The sequence below is a fragment of the Salvelinus sp. IW2-2015 genome, linkage group LG35 (assembly GCF_002910315.2).
Source record: "Salvelinus sp. IW2-2015 linkage group LG35, ASM291031v2, whole genome shotgun sequence".
NCBI classification, from domain to species: domain Eukaryota; kingdom Metazoa; phylum Chordata; class Actinopteri; order Salmoniformes; family Salmonidae; genus Salvelinus; species Salvelinus sp. IW2-2015.
In genome coordinates, this window is record NC_036874.1 from 6637756 (window position 1) to 6645276 (window position 7521).

At 47.6% G+C, this 7521-nt stretch overlaps 1 pseudogene; it reads right to left on the reverse strand.

Moving 5' to 3' along the window:
* Positions 1–7521, reverse strand: part of LOC111958658 (protein PTHB1-like) — a 185452-nt pseudogene that overhangs the window by 74164 nt on the left and 103767 nt on the right.

Below are 7521 nucleotides of genomic sequence, written 5' to 3' on the forward strand. Positions count from 1 at the left end.
GATAAGCTTGACATTGTTTCGTCACGTTTTAGGCTTTCAGTGACACACACACACACATACTTTTGTTAGAACTCAATGACCCATGGGGGTGGTGGTTGGGCGCACACACACACCACTGTAGGCCTGAGTGTGTGAAGGCCATAAACAGGGCTATGATTGAGACATGTGCTCTTCTCTCCAACCATAACAGCTTTACCAGGGGAATAGTGTTTTTCTAGGCATTCTCACAGCCAGGGGTTAACACTGGAACAACAGACAGAGCGTGCACACACACACCTCAGTGGGACAGGATTTATTAGGCATTCTCAGAGGAAGGGGTTAACGGCATCATTACAGGCTATACTGAACACTAATGAAGAGAAACTGCTTTTTCTCACACACACACACACACACCGAGAGACAGAGAGATACACACAAACACTCTGATACACACAAACACTCTTCCCTCTCTCACCTGGCATCATGACTGGTGTGGGTACGTTGGCCTCGGAGGCCAGGGACAGCCGTCCACCCTTGCCCAGGCGGTCACACAGCAGGGTGATGTGCTTCTTCAGGCGGACCGTGTCTTTGGGCATGCTGAGCTGGGAGGTGGACAGAGACAGGGCCTGGTCCTTAGGACTGCGAGACAGACAGGTCCTCAGGAGGTGAGACACGGCCGCGTCCACACTCTCCTCCCAACCCTAAGAGAGAGAGACACAGAGACAGAGACAGGTATTCTGTTATTCGAGCATATGAGACAGGGGGGTTAGGGAGAGCAAAGTAGGAAATGGGGAAAGAAGGCAGAGAACAATAGACAGTGATCGAAAGAGTGAGAGAACAAAAAGTGACATAAYTCGATAGAGAGAAATTGACAGGGAGAAAGAGAGAAGCTGGGCATGTGGTCCATACATGTATAAGTGAGATTCAGATCAGATTGTAAGGAAAGAGGAATAAATCATACAACGAAAGGAAGTGACTTCTGACTATTGAGATGCACCCTGTCTGGCAGCCGTCACAACCCAATTGTMTGGCCTTGAATGCATAGTGCCCCCTGTGTCCAGGATGATGTACTACCATGTACTACYGTATTTATTTACAGGCCAAGACAGTCTGTTTATCTAGCTACTACTGTATCAGTCTGTTCCGTTCCAGTCTAGCCTAAACACTGCCTGATCTCTTCCGTGTGTGAGAAACACACACACACACACACACACACACACACACACACACACACACAGGTATCATGACAAACACGCCGGCATAGGCATGCGGTATTGTGTGGCAGTATATACATGCGCCAGCCACACACACACACAAAACCGTATACTGTTTCTACACAGATGAGCACATTCTGCAGAGACACAGAGAGCAGATACAAAATTCACCCCCCGCAGACGAGCCAATAATGTGAATCACTCAGACGTGAAACAGCACCAATTATCATTCAATCCAATTGCCTCTCCAGGAGAAAGACAAAAATATCTTGTCTGGCCATCTCTCACAGACACGGACACATCCCTCGCACCGAGCTGGGCTGTGGGGGTGTTGACAGGCAGCCAGGGTGTGGGGCTGAGGCTGCCCCCCTGCCGCCATGCTGATAGGCCTCTAATGAGCCCTAATGACAGGTAATCAGACCCGTAATGATGATGACAGGGAAGAGACCTGACATTACTCAGTGAGAGAGAAGAGAGAAAAAGGAGAATGAAATGCAGAGAGAAAGCAGTAGAGGTGAGAGAAAGCAGTAGAGGTGAGAGAAAGCAGTAGAGGTGAGAGAAAGCAGTAGAGGTGAGAGAAAGCAGTAGAGGTGAGAGAAAGCAGTAGGGGTGAGAGAAAGCAGTAGGGGTGAGAGAAAGCAGTAGAGGTGAGAGAAAGCAGTAGAGGTGAGAGAAAGGGAGACTATCGAGGAAGAAGGCGGTAGAACATAGATCTCAACTCAGGCTATCAGGACCYCCAACATGTTGAACTGGACTAACAGTACAGATTTCACCAGCTGGGTAACAATATTAGGATATACATTTACTTAATTAGGGTTAAGCTTTGCTCAAGGGCACAGATTTTCCAGCTAGTCGGCTCGGGGATTCGAACCAGCGACCTTTCGGTTACTGGCCCAACGCTCTTATCCGCCCGGCTACCTGGCTTCTCAATTTCAATTTGAAATGAAGGGCAGTGAAGGGCACAGCGATGGGTTTGGAACTGGGCCCAAGTGGCAAATCATATGGTAGAGTGATAATGGACATCCTGCACGCTGAGGACGACCTTGGACATCTTTGTTTGTGATTAAGAGAAAGTGAAGGTCAGGAGAACAAGAAGCTGGGGGAGGGAATGGAGAAGTCCTTTTGTCTGGTAATAAATAGAGTTCACTTCCCCTCTGACAACGCACATTGTGGAAATCCCAGTTGCGATTTCAAAATAACTTGTTATTATGGATAACAGAATGGGGCCTAATATARAGCCCTGAGGGACTCCCCCAGGGACTGACAAAGGTTCAGACAGTAATCCTTCAGAGTTGACATGCTCAACTTGACTGGAAAAGTCATTTAAAGACCAGGCATGAGAAGAGACTGGAAATACAATGTCATGCTGTGAGCCAAGCAAAGCAAAATAATCTCTATAGAATCAAATCCYCCGACTAATCCATAAATATTTATTGTCACAGGCAGATATTTGATATAATTTAATACTTTAGTAGTTCCACATATGACCTGATGTAAAAGCAAACCGTATCTCATCCTTTTTCATTGTATGAGTAGTTAGCTCCCCTTTCTGTGCATTTTGCAATTCATTACTACCACAATCAAATGAACATTGTACTCAACTCCTGACAATACTCCTCCTTTGAATTTCCATCAAGAGAAGAAGAAATGAAGAGACAGCTAGGGAGACATATGGAGAGAGGGAAGTGTGGGGGAGGAGGAAAAGGTGAGCGGTAGAGAGGTTTCTAGTACTAGTTTCTAGTAATGTAAACTTCAGGGAAGATGGGTGCAGGAATAGAACTGAGACATTAAGAATCAGCAGCTCTATTCACAGCAGAGTGGAAAGCGAGGGAAAGAAACGGAGAGCGAGAACAAGTGGAAGAAAAAGGGGGAGAAGGAGGTTGTTCTGGTTGGCCGCATCAATCTGCTKGGTCGGGCCAAGCTAAACGAGCGCCCCGTCAATTACCAGAGAGACGCGTTTCCTGTGACCCTTCTCCTCCTCTCTTCTCCCGCTTACCTTCTTCCCTCCTGTTTTACTGCGGCAAAGAGAGGCTATGGATGTGGATCAGTGGTCATGAAGGATAAGAGATGACAAGAGAGAAACATCCCTCTCAAGTTTCAAGTTTTATTAGTCGTATGTACAGGATACACATAGTATACTGTGGCAGGTAGCCTAGCGGTTAAGAGCGTTGGGCCAGTAACTGAAAAGTCCCTGGTTCAAATCCCCAAGGTGGAAAAATCTGCTGTTCTGCTCTTGAGCAAGGCAGTTAACCCCCAACAACAATTGCTCCCCGGGAACTGTGGACGTCGAGTAATGCAGCAGCCCGCACCTCTCTGGGTTAAATGCGGAAGACACATTTCAGCTAACTGCATTCAGTTGTGTAACTGACTAGGTTTYCCAACGTAATGCTTACTTGCAGGTTCCTTCGACAATACAACAACAATAAGAAATAATAATAGATAAAAATACGAACAAAGTAAATGGCTCAGTAGAATAGAATAAACATTTTAGCGTAAGTATAATACAGGAAGGCACAATTTATAGTACAATATTTACAAATGTATCAGAGAAAGGAGAGATGGTGGAGAAGGTGTTTAAATTGTGCAGTATTTGCAGTAGTACACAGTCAGGATGCTCTCAATGGTGCCGCGGTAGTATTTGGAGAGGACCCGGGGTGGCACGCTGAATTTCCTCAGCTGCCTTAGGAAGTAGAGATGCTGCTGCGCTCTCTTGACAAGAATGGTGGTGTTGTTGGTCCATGTCAAGCCCTCTGTTACGTGGACCCCAAGGAACTTTTTTATTATATACAATCTGCAGTGAAGCTGCTGAAAATGAMATTACATTCTGTCATCCAGCAGAGACTCCCATCCAGAGCGACCCACAGGAGCAACAAGGGTCAAGTGCCAAGGCCACAAGGACAGATCCCCCACCCAGACGATTCGGGGAACCGTACCAGCAACCTGACTTCTCGGCCACCGGCCCAGTTCCCCTCGAGAGCTGCCCCTCAACCACCCCGAGGAACTTAAACTGCTGACTCTCTCTACTGCAGTCCTGTTGATGTGGATCGGGGAATGTTCCCTCCTCTGCTTCCTGAAGTCAACAATCAACTCCTTTGTTTTGCTGACATTGAGGGAGAGGTTGTTGTCTTGGCACCACAATGCCAGTTCACTTACCTCCTCTCTATAGGCTGACTTGTCGTCGTTGGTTATCAGGCCTACAACYGTGGTGTCGTTAGCAAACTTGATGATGGAGTTGGTGTAGTGCAAAGCCACACAGCCGTGGGGAGAACAGGGAGCACAGCAGAGCTCTCCTCTGCAGCTTTTCTCCTCTTCTATCCCCACCCCCCTTCCCTTCCCCTCTTCCTTGTTTAATCAGCCCAGTTGCACAGGTCATTATCTAGAGCCTCTTTCTCTCTCCAACRTTTCTCATTCCCACCTAATTCTGTTCTCTCTTCTCTAATCCATCCTACCACTCCTTCACAGAAGACTTATACCAATCCACAGAATTCCAAGGACTTATCCCAATTGGAATTCCAGTCCTGGGAGCGTCTGTGGGGAAAGGGAATCTCGTTCACCTGTGACGACCTCACCGGAGATGAAAACAATTCTAAAAGAGGTCAAATAGGTGAGACAAGGGGCCAAAGACAATCTCTTACTCACACATAAATCTATCACGCACGCACACACACGCACCCTCATGTATGCGTGTCAGATGCTCCTATTAGCCCCTGGCCTTGTCTTTTCCGTACAGTACGTTATCTTTATTTCTGTCCAGTGTGAGTAGCGCTTCCTAAAATAGCCCATTTCTCCACACGTATGGGCTAATGCAGCAGGCCTGACCCTAATTACCTTTCATTAACTTAATCCCATTCACAAGAGCAACCGCAACAACAAACACACCGAAATACATACACACTCTCACCCTCAGTGACTCCATCTCTCTGGGGCCTCGTCAGCCCATTCAGGTGCAGGCTGACTGGATGTCTGCTCGGATGTGTGCTCTCGGGCGTGTTTACTGTGTGTTGGTGATGAAAAGAAAGTGTGTGTATGCTGTGTAAGGGGGTGTCTATCACAGTGAGGTTGTGTTTGCAGATGTCAATGTAAGTGTGTGTGTGTGTGTGTTGTGTGTGTGTGTGTGTGTGTGTGTGTGTGTGTGTGTTGTGTGTTGTGTTAGCCACATGTCCCTATGTCTCTCTTGAAGGGGCAGTGGGGGTATTTGGTGTGAAATTGGGTAAATAGAGAGGACTGTATATAGATACACCTCTAACCTGTGTGATGATGAGATGTCATGTGTTTAATCACAGTGCAAACCCTAAAGACAGAGGGGCTATGAACTAACTGTATATGTCTGATCTGTCTTACACACACACACACACACACACACACACAACACACACACACACACACACACACACACACACACACCACACACACACCACACACACACACACACACACACACACACACACACACACACACACACACACACACACACACACACACACACTGCTGGCCCTGCTACAGGACACACCACAACTGGTGAGCGCACACACACACACTTTCGGTCTCTATGGGGGTAGAAATCTGTCGTCGTATCACGTGGACTCATGGAGGGCTTCTCTCAACACACTTGTTTATGTGACAGTCTAAATTACTAACAGAACAACTCCCCTGTGACACACATACACAACTCAACAAGACCCCTCTGGTCCTCTCAGAAAATGTCCCCCTCACTCCCCCTACCGCATTCTCACTGCCATAGCCTTCCTTGACCAAACGGACATCAGGGCTGAATACAGGCTCCAGTTCAACACTACACTATCTGAAACTTCACTAGCCTATTGGAGGCCTGTGGTAGGAAACATTGTTACTCCCTGTATATCTGTGAGGGTGAGAGGGAAGGGTGTACATTATGGTTTGGAATCAGGCCTATTCGTCTCCTCTCCATTGTCCCGATTACATTCACTCTGTCTAGATATAACTCTTCTCTTCACACACACAGGTCAGTAACACCGTCCTCATCCGCTGTGGAGCTGCCAGGAGTAAATTCAGTGGCACCTGGGAGAGAGTGTGTGGTAGCAGAACCACTTAGGGGCTTCAKAGCRGATCACTGAGGTATTTTGTGTTTATTCTCCAGGGTCAGAGGGGGAGACTTGGGTCAAGCAGCCAGGAGATAGATGGGGAGAGAGAGAGAGAAAGCAATGTGTGTGTGTGTGTGTGTGTGTGTGTGTGTGTGCATACGTGCGTGTGTGTGTGCTCCCAGCAGTGCGGTGTGTCCTGTACCAGGGGTAACAGTGTGTGTGTCTCACCAGCTGTGGTGTGTCCTGTAGCAGGGGTAACAGTGTGTGTGTCTCACCAGCTGTGCTGTGTCCTGTACCAGGGGTAACAGTGTGTGTGTCTCACCAGCTGTGGAGTTGATCTTGTAGAGATGTTACTGATGAGTCGGAGTTGACTTGTAGAGATGTTACTGATGAGTTACGGAGTTGACTTGTAAAGAAGGTTATGATGAGTTCGGAGTTGACTTGTGGAGAATTTACTGTGAGTTACGAGTTGACTTCGTAGGAGATTGTTATGATGAGTACGGAGTTGACTTTCGAGAAGTTACTGATGAGTTACGGAGTTGACTTTTGGAGAACTCTTTTATGGCTCAGGGAGATTAACATGAATGACTTGGATGAGTCCCTGTGTTGACCTGAAGCCTTGTTCCATTGGCACTTTAAATCAGGGCCATTCAATCATTTATCATTCTAGTGGACAACAGGAAACAATTGCTTGTATAAAGTACCTTTGCGTTCAGAGTTGACCTTGATTTCAGAGTTGCTTAGATAGTTGCTTCTGGTGAATGACACAGGCACTGATTCTGTCTCTGTCAGGTGATAGCGTTGGCAGATGCAGCGGAGGAGAACCGTGTCATGTCTGAATGGCGTTGCTTGTCCCGCCTGCGCAGCCACCACTCCTCATCCTGCTGGTCTCCTGTGGCAGGGCTCAACAAGAGCAAGACGCATCTCTGGAGGCTACACTGTACCTGTACAGGACACACACAGCTGGTGAGACACACACACTGCTACTCTCTGTAAGGACAAGTCACAGTCTGGTGAGACAACACACACACTGTTACCGCTGGTACAGGAGACACCACAGCTGGTGAGACACAACAACACTGTTACCACTGCGTACAGGACACACCAAGTGGTGAGACACACACATTGTACGCCTGGTACAGGACACACCACAGCTGGTGAGACACACACACTGTTAACCGTCTGCTACAGGACACCCACAGTCTGGTGAGACACCACCTGTTACCCTGATAGAAGGACACCACAGCTGGTGAGACCACACACTGTTA